Below are 18,160 nucleotides of genomic sequence, written 5' to 3'. Positions count from 1 at the left end.
AGAATGTTATAACCCCCTGCACAAAAGCAAAGTTTCATTACAAATTGTCATTACATATTTAATAAAATATTCAGTGCATTATTAATACAGCTTTATGAATATTTCCCAGATAGTGATTTCTTGTGCTACTAAAACAATTGAAAATTTTCATCTTGGCAAATTAAGAATATTAGTTATTTGTAATAATAACAGTATTCTAGCCAGCTTTTAACTTTTCATGTCTGAGGACACTTTCAGTATTAACTGACAAAGATGACACTGTTTAAATGAACATCTTTTGGCTCTGGAACCATTCATTCTATTCTGGTTTCCATGGTTTTAGTATTTGCTTTGGGAGAAATATTCCATGGCAACATGTCAGAGCACGTACTGTTGATTCTAGTCAAGAGGGAATGTAAAAATAAATCCAAGAATGTGTGCATTTACCTAGAACGATCAAAATAATATGTGCTTTTTACTAAATATTCATCATTTTTTTTAAAGCGTACTATTTTATATGAGTTAACAGACAATTGCAATATATACCTTGTACATTCGTGTGGCTGTTTAGTCTAGAGCGGAAATGTTATTGTGACTGTTAAGTACCAACCCCACGCACGGTGTATTTTTTCTCATTCCGCCACTTAGGGGCAAATTTATCAAAAATCACTTAAAACAGACAAACCGTAAAAAAATTATTGAATAATTGTCATTGCATCTCTCCCCGCGACTTTCTATGACTTTTGTAATTTTTTTCATATTATTATTATTATAACGGTTTAATAACATACAGCCCCAAAGTGTCAGGGTCCGTTCTTCATTCATTTTTCTTTATTTTTAAATTTTTTATATGAGTTACAAAGAATGTTATCGCAGACAAAAATCATACTAATAAACTGAAAAATAGTATCTTTAAGCTATAAAATTTCATAATATTTTTTATATAGTACGTGTTAACATGTTTTGCTTTTTTACTGTTATTTGTATCTCTTTTCAAGCTGCTGCCTGAAATTATTTTTATTTGCTATCATCACTGACCCCATAATGCAAATTGATTGATTGATTGCTTCATTCATTTCTCTTTTGCTCAACATTCTACCAATCCTTTTACTGGCTGCTAGCAGCATACACCAGTTAGCACTGTAAATGCCAAGAGAGATGCTTAGCAAAGAATTAAAAGCATTAAATGATAAGTCAACACAATTTTTTGTGTTTGTCCTTTTCTATTCCCCTCTCTGGTGGCTCAGACTGTTGAAACAATGTAACACAAGGCAGCAGACTAACAGACCTATCTTGCTGGAAGAGACTGACCTTTGCAACATTGTGTAAAAAGAAACAACTGGGAGCAAATGCTGCTTTCAATAGCAATTACAGTTACAAATAAAAGCAATGAACATTTTTACTAAATTCATATTGGAAAATTGCTCAGAATTATGTTTTCTTTTATTAGGCAAATACTTATTTTTGGGATTCACATGTCCTTTAAAGAAGTCATACTATTCAGACATCACACTGCATTGTGATATAAAAAACACAGCATAAAAAAAGAATTGTTGCTGTCCTGCTAAAGTACAAATACAGGTATGGGATCTGTTATCTGGAAAACCATTATCCACAAAGCTCCTAAGTATACATGCTCAGGCTGGATCAGTCAGGAACTTAAAAGGCCAATTGCACACAAGTAGTCATAGACATATTGTCAAAACAGTACATAAAAATTGTCCTATAAAGACTTGGTCAACCCCAACTTCCATATTCTTGAAAAACCCTTCAAAGCCAACCAAATCAACAACAGCAGTCTTAAAACATGTTCTTATCATCCTAGCGGGAACACTACAACCACAAAAACAAATGAGTTTACCAAGGTAAGCATAAGCATAAAAATGCACATGGCCTTGATGTATGTACACTTTTAATGAGAAAAATTGAGAAAGACTGTTGAATGATAAACTGAATGATTGTCCTGGAGGATGAGGGAGCTATTTGAGGACAATAGCCCAACAGAGGACCTATAGCCAGTGTACAGAAAGGGGTTTTAGTTTGTGTGGCATTTATATTGGGGAACCCAAGTGAGACACAGATAAACAGTCCTCTGTGTGGTTTGTTATTTCCCTTCCTTTGTTGTTCTTTTTTTTTCCCACCTTGCATTATTTATATTGTTTTGCAGAGAAATTATCTACTCTTTGTATGTCAGTATTCTCTTGAGATGCTTTAAGCAAACATATATTCTAAAGATATTTTTGTTGCATTTGAATGTACTTTAACTGCAGGCTTGTAGCTTAAATTTAATCTTGTGGATTGAACTTAATGTTTTACTTTATGTGACCTTAACCAGCAAGAAAAGTATGTGGCCTCATGAGAGATTGGCTAATGCAAACTAAAGTTCAAGTTAAGTTATTAAGACAAACTTACCCCCATATGTAATAAAAGGCAATATGTTTGCCCAGGCGCAATAACCCATTGTAATATATATATCTATATATGTATATATATATTACTTATTGTACAGCGCTGCAGAATATGTTGGCACTTTATAAATACATTTTAATAATAATAATACTGAATATTTATTGATAAACCAGAAAACATGCTGTAATGGTTCTACTGATCTCTAATGACCCAAAACATAGCAAATGCGCTAAGCCGTCGAACCCCTGGGTAACCATAATTTTATCTCATTTGATGTTTGGTACAAAAAACAAATATACACTGGTGCAACAAACACCATGAATTTTGGAAAAGCAAGTTTTAACTTCTCAAGGGCTGTCCTTTACAGCACTGATTGGGGCATTATGTTTTCTGCTAAAAAAACACAGAGCAGAAATGGGTTTCATTTAAAAATAATATAATCATTACTGTTTATCTTTATTCCCTTAGGAAGTAAATGTAGAACCATTAAGAACCACCTTTTGGGGCTTCATTTGAAAGTAAAGAAGTTAATAGGGAAGAAAGGAAAACATTTAGCAGAAGCTGCATTTAACGAATATAAACACTATAACAAGTGTAAAACAGCAATCTGGAAAGCAGAGATAGAATATCAGAAACGCATTTTTTTAAAGTATATTAAAGAAGAAGGAAATGTAAAAAATAAGTAAGCTTTATCAGAAAGGTCTATGTAAATACAGCCATAATCACTCACAGAAACACTGCACTGAGTCCTCTATCAAAAGAAGCACAGGATTTCTTGTCTCCTTTTTTTGTAAACATGTTCTTGGGTATCTGACTTCCTTTCTCAGGGAAATCCTTCATTCCTGGGGCCAGAGTCTGTGCAGTTCTCTCCTCTCTCCTGCTCCCCCCTCCCATAAGAATTTATAAAACTCACTCCCCTCACCCTTAGGAATGTGTGATCTGAGCTACAACAGCTAGTGCTGCAGCAGGAAGCTACTTAAAATGGCAGCTGCAATCTTAAACAAACACTTTTTTTTTTCTTTACTCAGGTATGGCAAAGCAGAATTGGCAGTATAAATACATTGTTCTAGTTGGGACTAATGTGGCGAATCTATTGACAGTAAAATGACAAAATGACTTTCCTTCTCCTTTAATAGTAAAAAGATGTGGGTTATATATGATATATATGGTATAATATGGTTAAACTGATACAGAAAAGGCAAATGTGCTAATCAGTTCCTCAGTGTATACAACAGAGGTGCCAGAGTTCCAAGACCCACCCAATAGCTGCACTTTTGACTCAGCTCAATCTAGTCAGTGGTTGATGCAGGACATGGTACATAAAGGTTTACTTAAAAGTAATGTGAAAAAGGAACCAGGGCCAGGTGAAATACACCCTTGGTACTGAGAGGGCTTAGTTCAGTTTTAGCCAGGCCTCTATTTCTGATTTTCTTCCACTCGCTTTCATCTAGCATGGTACCTATGGATTGGAGGAAAGCTGATGTCATTCCTATATTTAAAAAGAGATTACAAACTCAGCCTGGCAATTTTAGGCCAGTAAGTTTGACATCTGTTGGGGGCAAGTTATTTGAAGGCTTGAATGGAATTATGTGCAGTAATCAACAGGGCCAGAACTAGGGGTAGGCAGCTGTGCACTCTGCTGGAGAACATGTTTATGTGTCAGAGGGAAAATGGCTGCTGGGTGAAAGCTGCTATTTCTTTATAGAAAAATATGATGGTGCTGGTAAACGGAGGGGTTATATATAGTACAAATGATGCAGTTTGGGTGAGGGAGACGTTCCCAATTTATAAGCCCATTTCTTTTTCTCTTGGTAAATTTGTTTGATTTTTGTTTATAAAACTGTGGCTACATTTTAATATAGATTAGGAGTTCAAAGCAAAGATCATGAAACAACAGACATAACTATGTTATTTTGCAAACTCGCATGGAATGGTTTCTAAAATTGCCATTTATTAGAAATGTATTTGACATATTGCACCATGCAGTAAATTAAAAAAAAACTGCCCATATAGAATCCAGACTATTCATTTCTCTTCTACTTCTTAAAAGCTTTTCCTCCAAGTGCATCCAGTTGACATTATTTGGATGCTTTTAGAAGTCTTAAATGTTCTGAAAGCCTTTTACTCTATATCTAAAGTCTCCTAGAGTTTAACTGCTAAAGTGATTTTGTGGATCTTACATTTTACCGGTGGCAATATTTTTAGCTAGAATCAGCACAATTTTTAGTTACAGGTACAAGATAAAATATAGACAGAATATGGATTAGTGCTGACTAGGAGTTTTGCTTTTGTGCTTTTTATGCTTTTTGTAATGTCTCTCCAACTGACACTTTCCAGATGGGGGTTAATAACTCTGATGTGTCGATCATGACACGGGAAGCTGGGATGTCAGCCTTGAAACAGGGATGTCAGATGTGCTGATCTTGACACAGGAATGCCATATTGTCAGTCTTGACACAGGGATGTTGGATGCCTCAGTCTTAATTCAATAATTTGTCTTTTCCTCTGTAATAAGTTGAACCACACCAATCTACAGGGTGGGCCATTTATATGGATACACCTTAATAAAATGGGAATGGTTGGTGATATTAACTTCCTGTTTGTGGCACATTAGTATATGTGAGGGGGGAAACTTTTCAAGATGGGTGGTGACCATGGTGGCCATTTTGAAGTCGGCCATTTTGGATCCAACTTTTGTTTTTTCAATAGGAAGAGGGTCATGTGACACATCAAACTTATTAAGAATTTCACAAGAAAAACAATGGTGTGCTTGTTTTTAACGTAACTTTATTCTTTCATGAGTTATTTACAAGTTTCTTACCACTTATAAAATGTGTTCAATGTGCTGCCCATTGTGTTGGATTGTCAATGCAACCCTCTTGCTGTCTTATCGTCTGTTTTAAATATCACATTATGATATTTACTGAACTCTCAGAGATTTTCTTCTTAATTGTCAACTACTAGTTTTGCTGTTAACTTTACACTGTGTTTTGTGCCAGAGAAGTTGCTTTTTATTAAGTGAGCATGAATGAAATGATCTTGCATAAAATCTGAAGATTATAGCTCCTTCTATCTGAGGCCCTGATAACCCTGTCATTTAGACTCTAGCTGTAATAATCATCCCCTTATCTGTAATTCACCGGTCTGTACACCTGTATAAAACCTTTGTCTTGAGTGACAGAACTTTTTTCATTGCAATAATATAGTGTGTACATGTATAGACATGTAGTGGCCACACTTGCTGTACACATATATGTTCTTGAACAGTGATCCCCAACCAGTGGTTCATGAGCAACATGTTGCTCACCAACCACTTGGATGTTGCTCCCAGGGGCCTCAAAGCAGGTGCTTATTTTTAAATTACTGGCTTGGAGGCAAGTGTTGATTGCACAAAACCAAGTGTAAAGCCAATCCACATAGGGGCTATCAAATAGCCAATTATAGCTCTTATTGGCACCTCCAGGAATTTTTTCATGCTTGTATTGCTCCCCAACACTTTTCCCATTTGAATGTGGCTCACGGGTATAAAAGGTTGGGGATCCCTGTTCTTGAATAAAGGGAATTGATAAAACACAGATATATGGTGCAGGCAGCTATATTAAATGAACTATAGGGAGTTAAGATCAGGGCCCAACAGGACAGGCAGCCCATCATTAGCTCTCCACCTACAGTAACATAATTGAAAAAAAAGGTAGGTGAGGCATGCATTTGTCAATTACCTGGACTCTGTAATATTTACCTGGATTAAAAGTGACTTATTCTTGGCCGTTCTTCAGGAAATACATTTAAAAGGTTTATAGTGCACGCCAGGAAATGACAGGCAGTGAGCAAATTATGTTAACCTAATTGTGGTTAATTTAATTTCCTCAAAAGACTTTAGTATTAATGCATACTGTTGCACACAAAGTGGAATTTAATTCCTTATAAATATGCTAATATAAAACCACCAAATATAACAATAGTAATCTAATCTTTATGTGCTTTGTACAAGGCAATGGCTGCAATTCCTATGAAAAGGTCATATTAAAAGAAAATATATGCAGGTGATTTTTAGTCATCTTTGGTGTCTGCTTCCTCTGCTTAATGAAATGTTACTTTTACTCATTTTACTTTTTTCCTCAACTTCTTGTGCTTTTGTACCCATTGTCATAGACAACAGCTAATTTTGGAAATGTAGACTTATTAGGCATCAGTGTTGCTTATTTCTTTTGTGATATATGTAAGATTGTACAGCGCTGCGTACCCTTGTGGTGCTTTATAAATAAAGTTATACATACATACATACATACATACATATATATATATATATATATTTCCTTCCAGATCATAGTTCTATTACTGCCATCCCTGCACCGAGGGCACCTTCTTTCCTAGGCATGTCCTCCCTGGTCAGTAGCTGCAGGGCTATTACTGTTAAACTGAAGGTCTATTTCATAGCATTCTGTTTGTATATGTGCCTGTTCGTACTGAGTTTTGAATATTGGAGATTTCCATAGCAGGTATGTATTTATCCAGTAATAACCCAAGCATCTGGCAGGCACTGCACCAAAATATCACACACTAGCTATTTCCTTCTACAATATGTGATGTCTGTTGACTTTCAGCCTTCTGCTAACCTAATGGAAAATTACATACAGTAGTCAGATTAATTTTATACAATTATTAGTAGCAGTACAACTGATAGCAAAGATTCAAAACCTCAAGTGCAGTGCACAAACTTCAATTTTAAATGCAATCACCATGGTTTTCCCCACAACTTCAGGGTAACTGTAGGGTTGTTGTATCTGACTCAGCTGAGCCCAGTGCAGCAAAGCACATATAACTTCACTTCACTTGATTTTGATGGAATTTAGATTGAATTGGGTTGAAAAAAGTGGAGGGGTGTTATGGATGCCGTGTATACCCATTTTAAAGCAAAGGCGTTTTCCTATTTCTATTCTACTGAACAATTTGAAGCCCAGTATGCATAGATGTGCTAAATTATGTGGCCTGTAGGGACCCTAAAACAAAAATAGTTCACATGAATATTCTCAGCTGGCAATTCAGCTTCTGCAAACAAAGCTCCCTGTCTGCGTATTGTTTCATAACACAGCATAACCCCAACATATTCTATATTTTTCCACATTGTTTAATATATCATCCTCTCACCATACCTTAATCTGCTTCCTAGTCCACCCTTTTCTTGTGTTCTCTATATTCATTTTCTCTTTTTTGTTTCTCCTGTTTACATCTTCTCTCCTGTTCTCTATAACCCTGTTCTCTGATGCCTTCACCTTCCTAATCTGTATAACACTTTCCATCTCTTCTCTACTACTCTCCCAGCAATCACTTCCCCCCTTATTTATCTTCTATATGCTATTTTCCGTGTGCTTTTTAACCTCTCTGTTTTATTTCCCTTCATGCATGGGCAGGCACTGTCAGTTCTTTTGCTTGCCAAATTTCCTTCTGCTCGCCCATTACCTGGAACAAAACAAATGTGGCTGAGCGGCATGCTGCCTCTAAAATTGCACCACCGTCGGCCTGGGCATTTGTGGACTTCCCACAAATCGAGGCCTGATAAGCTATGCTTCTAGTGAGAGGAAGACCTTTTGAAAATGTTGTTTTTAATTGAGCACATCTGAATTAATATAGTAGAGTCTATCATTAACATGAATTTAACACATTTTATTTTAGTTTGGCAAGTCCATTAGATGTCTAATTAGTAGCTACTGTTTTATAAGAAATAGCTCTCTGCAGAGGGTAAAAGAATTGACTTATAGAAACTAAATGTAGCATTTAATATCTTTTGAGCTGCTATGAATCAGCGTTCAGAAATAATTTCCACTGGCAAAAAAAGCTGCCAAATAAGAAATGCCATGTCATACTATGAAGTTACAGTACAGATACACATCTTTATATATACATTTTAAGGCATGACCTTTTTGATAAATAAGCATTTGGGCATGTGCCCACCAGTGTAGGAGGATGACTGACACACCATTCATCTGATATAACTTTTGTCAAAGCACCCTGTAGAGCTGACAGACCCCTCATTTTAATCAACATGAAGAGCTCTACAAAATATGGTTCTTTAATCTTTTTGCCTTTTTTCTTGTGGCATCACCATTTTGTCATGTTTATGCTCAAAGGGCTGTTGGCCCATGGTGGTACACATGGGGACCATGTCTACAGACCATTTCTTCACTACCTGCTAGCATTACGTGCTTGAGGGTGATTCTATCACAAATTTCTTGGGGCACTGGGGGTCCGCCAATGAAATTTTGGCCAGGGCCTGCTGGTACCTTTAAAGGACTGTGGGTGTGCAAGTGCAGGAGAACCCAAGGTTGCTGGTCTCTGCACTGAGTGCTGGATCAAAATTCTGGAACGTTAGGAGGGCAGGTACTAAGAACAGGGGCCCTATGCTTGCTGTGCCTCTTGAGGGTCCCTAATGTGCACATGTAAACGATGTGCAAGTGGTGCCTTTTAGGCTAGGGTATCAGAGCTTAGCAACACCCAGAGACTAGACTACTAGACTTTCTGGAGGCCATACTTAAAGGCAAACATGCCAGGTATGTGTAATTAAAAGAGAAGTCACATTAGAATGTATATGTTGTGAGCCTAATTAGCAGGCCCTGCTACAAATAAATGTTAAGCTAGGGCTAAGATAGGGTGATGAATCTAGTGTGTGATCTTTATATACACTGAGAGAAAATGGGAAAGAGGAATATTTTGGACAACTGAGAAAATGACAATAAAGAAAAAAGGGGCAAATACTAAAGAGGATAAAAAATGGAGATGCACATAGATCTGTGGTATTGGTATCATTTTGTGAAAAATATAATAATATTAACCATTAACATTAAATTTGTTTGTGAGCCATTAACAAGGCCCATAGATGTCTCAGCATTCTTGAGTGCTAAGCTGGCTGAACCGTGGACTATAAGTAAAGTATGAGGCCAGAGTTTAATCGACATAGATTAGTGGAATCAATGGTCTAAGGCCTTAATCAGAATTATGTTTTCCCTTTCTCAGGAAAATAGCATTAGATTTAATTAAAACTTTAACAGAGAGTGGAAAACACGAAAGACCATTCCCAAAAACCCTAAAGTGTGTGGGCTTGCTTTAAATAGTTCTGAAATAAAAGAGTTCCTGTGGCCATAGAGTGTATATAGGGCAGTTGGGCACCAGGTACCTAGTAAATTGGACAAACTGAAGGCATTTGTAAATTTCTTGCTCAGCGAGTTGTGCCATTACAATGGGTATAAGAGAACCACCTGTCAACATCTAGCTAAAGACTAAAGGCTGCATTAGACACCAGAACACTTGCTGGTTAGATCTTCAGAGCTCCTCTTCAAGGTCTTCTACTAATAATAAGACAGCAATATGGTAAGACCTTATTTGGTTCAACATCTACAAATAATGCCTTGCTCTTTTTTAGTCTCCAAGTGGCACTATACTTAGGATTTCATTTTTATTTTTCCTTTGAATGTATGAAATTAAATGAATGAAGAAGTACCAGTAAGTGTGTATGGTTTTTCCTTTTGCTGTTTCATGTTTACATACTAATCTTGCAGACTTGCCTAAGATGACAGTGTCTCAGCCCTGCTGGTCTACAACCGTACTTATCACCTCCAATAGCACTCGTCTTGTTTACCCCTGCTAATAACAGTAACAGTGATAGCTTCTTAGGTTTCCTAATAATCCTTAAGGGAGATATGTTAAACCTTTTACCAGCATAGGGATTCCCCAGTGCTGTACAGGTTCCTGATAAGGGATCTTTCCATAATTTGGGTCTCCATACTTTAAGTCTACTAAAAAACCCCAAAACATAATTTTGCTTCAAATAAGGATTAATTATATCTTAGTTGGGATCAAGTACAAGGTACTGAATCTGGTACTGAAAATTTAAATTATTTGATTAAAATTGAGTTTATGGGAGATGGCCATTACATAATTCAGAGCTTTTAGGATAATGGGTTTACGGGATAACCAATCCTACACCTGTAAATAAATTTATCAGGGCAATTTCATGGTAGCACAGAAGCTTACTTTATTGTATATAGTACAGGGAATACTGAAATAAGCCTCTGTCTAATTTAGGTTGTTGTCACTACTGTTCCTTGTCCTGCCATATTAATTATACACCAAATATAAAGCCATACCTCCTTTCAGATTATAACACAGAATAATTGTGGGAGCTGATAAGTACAGTTGTGACCATCCAGAGTAAAGACTTAAGCAACACTTAAGCTGGCCATATGCATAAGGATATGAAAGGTCATTTTCAAAGTGCAAAAAATGGATGCAGATGTTGTTTTTGCACATTACCTCATGCCCTGCATGTTTAATGAATTACTGCAGGTCTCTGCACTCCAAAACACAGCACAGAGATCTGGAACCTCCCCATGAATAAAGCAGTGCATATGTTAGGTAGCTCTGCATTCATGAGGGTGAGAGGCGGGTGGCAGGTAGGCATCCTCTTGCCCCCTACCATGCCCTAACTTACACATCATTCAGATGCTGTGATGTGCAGAGTGCAGCCAGACCCTAATATAAGTTCTTTCTGAATGAGCACTAAGCATTAGCATTAGTAAATTACCCCTAAGTTCATTTGGCCTGTTCTGCCCTCTAGTCACCAACCAGATCACCCTAGGTTTCAGTAAAAATTGTGTTGGTTGCAGACTTCTCACACACACATTTACTGATGTTGACCTCATTAGACTTTGCACTCAGCCCCAGATATCTGAACTGGCCTTGATTGAACATTGATCACAAAAGCACTCATGTTATGCCCACACACTATTACATTAAAATTGTTGGCTGAGCTTGTAATATTTTTATAGAAGCTAGCAGAAACAAAACAATGGTCAACCTACAGTTTTGTGTAATAGTGGCTAGATCAGTCATATGCTGACTATATTGTATGATTGTTAATACTATGGGGCAGGGACCTATTTCTCTTGTCTCTCTGTCACTAAGCTCTTTCTTTAATGCAACTTTGTATTTACTTGTGTACAGTGCTGCATGCAGAAGCACTATATTTGGTTAGCCAAAAGGAAGTGAAGCGGAGCCACAGCTTACAGTCATTTGGGTGGTTGAACAAAACCAGAGAAAAGTTGCCATAAATGTATGTACTGTATGTATCAACTGCTACAAGGATACAGTCTTACAGTTTACAAAATTACACACAGGGAAGGCACATATTATAATAAATACAATAAATAAGTATAAATACACAGGGAATAAGTGCCATGTGGTATGAGACACAGTAGGAAGGAGGTCTCTGCCCTGCTTACAGAGAGCTTACAGTCTCTATGGGATATGTTGCATTGTTTGGTCTGCAGGTCTACCTGGCAAATAGAAAAGCCCCTGCATGTTTGCCCCCTGTTAATCTGTATTGCCTTTTGGGACTGGCATGTAAATGTGCTCTTATAAAATGGACTTCAGCATGTATGTTCCTGTGGTGGGGATATTAGACGTGAAACTCCATCAAGGCACAGACTGAAGTCAAATTTCAAAAATGTTCCACAAAGCATAGATTTTTTGCAACCAAAAAAATATTTTTAAGGCTATGAACTTTTCTACACAACTTAAGTTTTAGCAGAGGAAAACATTTTATAATTTTATTTTCTGTGTTCTGTATTAGAGAAAGGAATTCTATACTCTGTTTGCAGTGTGGAACTGGTTGCTGCTTAGTGTGTGCATAGTGTTCATGGGTCTGTATGCTGAGGGAGGGTCAGCATGCATCTGTCAGTTGCAGCCTGGGCATATCTTGTTAGTTTCCTTTCTTCCAAGAGCTACGAGAATAGCTGAGACAACCAGGTCACTGTGCACAATATTTTTGCTTAGGGGGGAATTCTTCAATGAATGAGTCTATATACTGTATATGTCATTTATTATTATTTTTTTTTCTTTGCTCATTCCAAAAACCCCTTCAAATGCTGGCTAAAATCTTTAAAGATACAATAAAAACAGACATTGCATCTTGCCGTACAATGAACTGTTTTGTTACCAGAGGGGCCGGGAAAGCATTGCTGGCTATTGTATTGCCGTGGAACCTGTGATGATCAGGCTGAAAAGCCTGGGAGGTCCACATGCATCTTGATTGGCTGCTGGAACCCTTCTTTTTGTGTATGTTCTCGCACACACTCGGGCAGCAGCAGGGATCAGCAACAGTCTTGTCAGCAGGATTACAAGAGACCCGTTTCATCAAATTTCCAGCTTTTAAACAGACTGGAAAGGAATGACCACCACTTACATGGTAATTACCTCCTTGCTTATTTATATGCTTAACCCCTGTTATGTTTACAACACACATTAGTGCAGTTGATTTGTGTAAAAGTTTGTTCTCTTTTTTGTAGTTTCAGTTGGAGTTGCAATTTCGGCATTTTTTGTATGCTAAAAATATTTCAGTACTAACCACAAGTGCCAGTAGTGTCTGCGGCAGATCTGTGGTCTGACCTTTCCTGAACATTCTCCTTCACCAAATTTATTTCTTTTTACTTGCCTTATACATTTGCTAAATGTGTGATATCTATCATAAAGACAGATTGGTTTCTTAAATCTATGTTACTGTTTCTGAGTGCTAACTGAGTTTATGGCTAGAAATAATGATGAATTGTGTGCCTAAAGAAATTGAAAGTTCTTTAGAAGTATTTTTATGATTGCTGGCACATCAGTATGCTTGCTTTGCTCTGTGTTTACACATACTTGCACAAGTGCTCAGCCTCTCTATAGACATTTACTTTCACACTTCATTCCTCCCTCTCTGCAATTCTCTGCTCATTTACAAAGTGCTTGAAAATGTTCCTTTATGATAGAAACAATAGGACTTTGGCTATGAAAGCTCCAGTAGCAAAATGTAAAGAAGACTGCTCGGTCTGGTATAATCCATCATGCCATAGTGACACCAGGGAGAAAAGACCTCTATTCACATTGACCCTATGCCTTTGTATGTGTACTTAGTTAGGGTACTGCTGCTACTGGGTAAAACTGGAACATATCTGCATGGCAATATACATTTTCCCTTGTTTCATTTTGTACGAAGTTAGATTATCACTGCCATGAAAGTTTTTAGAAAGTGATTAGACAGAAAGGTGCTCTACTGGCTTGTTGTCTGTAGAATTGGTTTTACTTTCCTTACTTCTGATATTGTATATTCTGTTTGTCTGATGTGAAACAGCTGTCGAGTACCTAGCAATATGCACAAAAGTATTTGGGATGATTTTTCTGTTATTCTTGAAATTTCTGCAAACTTGCAGCAGATCAGTCTCCAGTAAAAAGTAGGGTTTTCTACTTTTTTGGGAAATGGCACCCATAGAAATGTAGGCATTTTGCCCACTGTGTTTTTTTAGTAGCCCAAACATGCAGGCCAGAATCTTTTAAATTAGTGATAATTACCAAACAAGTGCTCAAAATAGCTCTTATAGAGGGCAAAGGAGGGTAATGTCAGCCCTGTCTGTTTGGAATAGTAAAAAAATGTCACTGGCAAACACTCGAAATTGCTCTATATGTCATGGCCTTGACAGTACAAATTGCTGTGCTATTGCATTCTAGTAAGCTCATCAAATGTGTTGCTGCCTCTAGCAGTGGCCAAAACAATGAGAGCTCATGCTTCTGCTGCACGCTGATGGGAAAACTATCCAAGAGGGACAGCTGCTAGGCTGTCAGTAGACAGTAAGCCTGTTTGTTATTGAAGCATTTTACAGTAGCGGTATAGGGTCTCATTTAAAGCATAGACCTGAAAATTAAAATTAAAGATCTGGAACATGGAAGTTCAACTCAGAGCTTAGATCCAGATATGATCAAGACAGTTTTTGCTAGACATAGGTGCAGGGCATATTAAAATTATATTTCTGCGCTAATCCCTGTTGCTGTGTTGAAAGATGTAATAAGGTTTAAGGATGCTGATGATTTTTTTGTATTTGAATAAATGGGTACAGTGTGTGTATAGCAGTACAGAGTATAATATGTACCATACCATGTGTGTCATTTATCTCAAACACATAAATGCAAATCTGATGTAAGGAATAAGCACAGGTGTTTTTGCCATGAGAAATTTGTCTCACGCAGCATCTACCACCTTGGATGGCAGTAGACAAAACACCCCTATATAAGCAGGTACTAACAGGCCACATTAGTAAATTATCAAAGTCAGATCCAATAAATACCTGGTAAACATGACATTTACCATTAAGGAATATCTGCTGTGTCATCTCAGAGAGACATAGGTTTGATATCTGATAAAGACATGCGACTTCATCTACCTGCACTAACATTAGCGTGTAAGCTCTTAAGGACAGCGACTAATTTATAACCCCTTACTAAGCTTTGTGTATAGCTAGTAGTCTTGTATAAGAAACAATGACTATACATGATCTAGCCACAGCAATACACAGATACATTTGTAATTAAAACTAAGGGCCTGATTCACTAAAGTGCGATTTAACGTGCGCTATTTTTACCGCGCCTTAATTTTGGCGATTTTTCGCACGATTCACTATAAGCATACTTGCGCTTTTTACGCGCGATATTGCATGCGTTATTTAACTCGCGAAGACTATTTCAATGCGGTATTTGCTGGTACATGTGCTAAATTACGCCCGCGAATAGTCACCGCATATGAATGGTAGCTTAGAAATAGTATATAAAAATTGTCGCCGCATATAAATGGTGTATATAAATATTAGCCACATATAAATGGTAGCATATAAATGGTATCATATAAATAGTAGATGCTTATAAATAGTAGCCACTAGTGATGAGCAAATGTGTTCTGGTTATCTTTAGTGAAAATTAGCAAATCTTTCGAAAGATCCACGAAACGGCAAAAATGTTGTGCGGGCAAAAAAATTGTTGTTGTGACTATTATTTTTTGACGCTTGTATACATTTTTGTATGTGCGGTGAATTTTTGCGTGGCAAATTTTTTCAGGCGTTTCGCCCTTGGCGGATTGTTTTGCGAAACGCATTAAAAAATCCGCCGCAAAAAAATTCAACGCACGTCCAAAAATTCGCTGCGAATCCATGCCTGGCGAAACATTTCATCACTTGTAGCCAAATATAAATAGTCGCGCAAATGAACGCATGCCATGTTAGCCATACACGCCAATACTTGCAGAAAATTACTGTATTAAAAATGACAATTTCCCTGCAAACTGGCAGCTGCGTCACTCTAGGGGAAACACATACTTGAATAAATAACACTGTAAGTCCATATTTTATTGCAAAAAATAATTTACTGTACTTTTGTATAATTTTTCGCCTGCCTGTAGTAGGTGTTAATTTTCGCATAGCCGAATGCGATATTTAGCGCGCAAAAGTTATAGTGAATCATGCGAACATATTCTTTTCAGCACGGAAATGAACGTATGCGGTAAAACTAGCGCGAGAAATACCGCATGTGAAAATGCGACTTATCGCATGCGGTAATGCTGTAGCGAATCACGCGCTAATTGTCGCGTCTTTTTTACCGCAAAAAAGCATGCGATAAACTTTAGTGAATCAGGCCCCAGGTCTTTAATGCTAAATAAATCTCATTAATTCTGTAAAAGCCTTTGATGCTATACCCTATAGAAAAAATGTTTTCAAGTAAATGGGGCTAGGGAAACTCTCTGTTTATGGAAGATATATAAATGAAAAATAGCATGCTGGGAGTACTTATTAATAAATGATAACTTGCACAGGAACTATTCCGAGAATCACTGCTGTATGTGGTCTTCTTTAACATTTGTATTGATTTAATAATGGGATTTGAAGTCATGTCTTTTTACTGATGGCATAATATCATGTCAATTATACATTGCAGGAATAAAGCAATTGCAAAGTGCTGAATTTGGCAGCAATCAAGCATGTTTTACCCACAATGCAATATTTATCAGGGTTCCAGAATAGCAGGTTTCCACAAAGTCATGCACGCTGCAGCTTGCATGATCCAGGGTGGTAAATGACCAAGACACATTTACATTTTGCTGCCATGAGTGTGTATATGCCCTTGTTCAGAAAAGTGTAAGCAACTAAAGGTCCCCATACACGGGCCAATTCTAGCTGCCGATATCAGTCCCTTAGACCGATTCGGCAGCTAATTGGCCCGTGTATGGGCACTACCGACGGGCCTGCCCAATCGATATCTGGCCTGAAATCGTCCAGATCTCGATCGGGCAGGTTAAAAAATCTAGTCGGCGTTGTCGCCAAGCGAGTGGATCTTCTCCCGATATCCCCCACCCATACGGGTATCGGAAAAGTCGTTCCGGGGACAGCATCAACGACCTGACTTTTCCTATACCCGTCGTTATATCCAGGGCCAAACGATCGAATTAGCCTGGATTCTGATATCGCCCACCCGTAGGTAGGGGATATTGGGAGAAGATCCGCTTGTTTGGCCCTGGGGCCAAATGATCGAATTATAACGATGGGTATAGGAAAAGTCGGTCAACGAGCCAATGCGGTCCCCGGACCGACTTTTTCTGTACCCATCGTTATAATTCGATCATTTGGCCCCAGGGCCAAACAATCGAATTAGTCTGGATTCTCCCAATATCGCCCACCCGTAGGAAGGGGATATTGGGAGAAGATCCGCTTGCCAACAACGCCAAGCGAGCGAATCTGAAGGTGTATGGGCACCTTAAGGCACTAATACAGAGCATTGTGTATAGATGTAGGTGGATGTTGTTTTAATTAATGCAGAGTAACAAGCAATATTGCACTTTGCACTTGTGCTTACATTTGTAATTGAGCCTTAATGGGTGTGTATATAATTTAGAGAAAAGTTGGCAGATAAAGTTTAGGGATTAAAAACTACACCCTAAGGGGCACATTTACTAACCCACGAATCCGAATTGGAAAAATTCCGATTGGAAAACGAACATTTTGCGACTTTTTCGTATTTTTTGCGGAAATTTTTTTTTCGGAAATTGGCGCAACTTTTTCGTTACCAATACGATTTGCGCAAAAAAAACACGAGTTTTTCGTAGCCATTACGATGCGATCGTATCTTGTGGCGACTTTTTCAAATTGAGCGCTCGTAAGCGGCGGGCGCTTTTTCGGCGATCTCCCGAAATCGCGCCGCCGCATGTGCCATCCCACCGGCGACTTACATTTTCGCCGGTGGGATGGCAGGGGAAGGCAACTCGGGGAGATTAGTCGCCCGCGAACAGGGAGTTTTGTCGCGGGCGACTAATCTCCCCATGTGCCACAGCCCTTAGAGTGTTATGTAGGACAGGGCTTGGAATACTTTAAGTGCTATAGGAACTTGAGCAATCAGTTAAAGACAATCAAAAAGTAGTTACATTGTCATTGTTCCTAATTGGCTAATGGCAGTTAGCATGCTGCATGTGTCTGTTCATTCACTCCCAGCTGCCAATCAATATGGAAATGTAAGTTGTGAGTGCAGAGTGGCTGTTGGAAGGCAGGTGGCCCTTTAGAAAAAAAAACCCATGCAGAAGAAAGTAGAGCTGAGAGAATTTGGCAGAGCTGGCACCTTAGTAAAAGGCCTGGGATTGATTAGATGGCTAGGTGTTCCATCTGGGCGTTCCCCCTGCTCTAGCTGTAGCCCTGTGCCTTGATACACTTTTAGTAGCCAAATACTGAGTTAATTGCTTAAAGGAGAAGAAAAGTAAAAAATCACTGGGGGGAGTGCCAAATGTTAGGCATCCCCCAGTGATTGTACTTGCTTACCTTTTACCCTTTAGGTAAAAACTGTACCAGCCTGGGGAAGCTGGGAGCCAGCGATCCTCTTTCCTCTTCTTTCTATGTGCCGCTTTTGCATGCGCAGTATAGTGAAACGCCAAACTTAA

General features: G+C 38.2%; 1 protein-coding gene across 19 annotated transcripts in view; it reads left to right on the top strand.

The window, feature by feature from the left end:
* Positions 1-18,160, top strand: part of nrcam (neuronal cell adhesion molecule) — a 123,425-nt gene that overhangs the window by 31,140 nt on the left and 74,125 nt on the right. For 5 of the 19 annotated variants that reach the window (XM_012958699.3, XM_012958696.3, XM_018091975.2 and 2 more), the window contains exon 1: positions 12,246-12,628. The gene's annotated coding sequence lies outside the window, so the exon portion shown is untranslated. 19 annotated transcript variants of the gene reach the window in all.

The sequence above is a fragment of the Xenopus tropicalis genome, chromosome 3, assembly GCF_000004195.4.
Source record: "Xenopus tropicalis strain Nigerian chromosome 3, UCB_Xtro_10.0, whole genome shotgun sequence".
NCBI lineage: Eukaryota > Metazoa > Chordata > Amphibia > Anura > Pipidae > Xenopus > Xenopus tropicalis.
The sequence above is the reverse complement of the archived record's forward strand: the minus strand, read 5'-3'. Positions and strand labels throughout refer to the sequence as shown.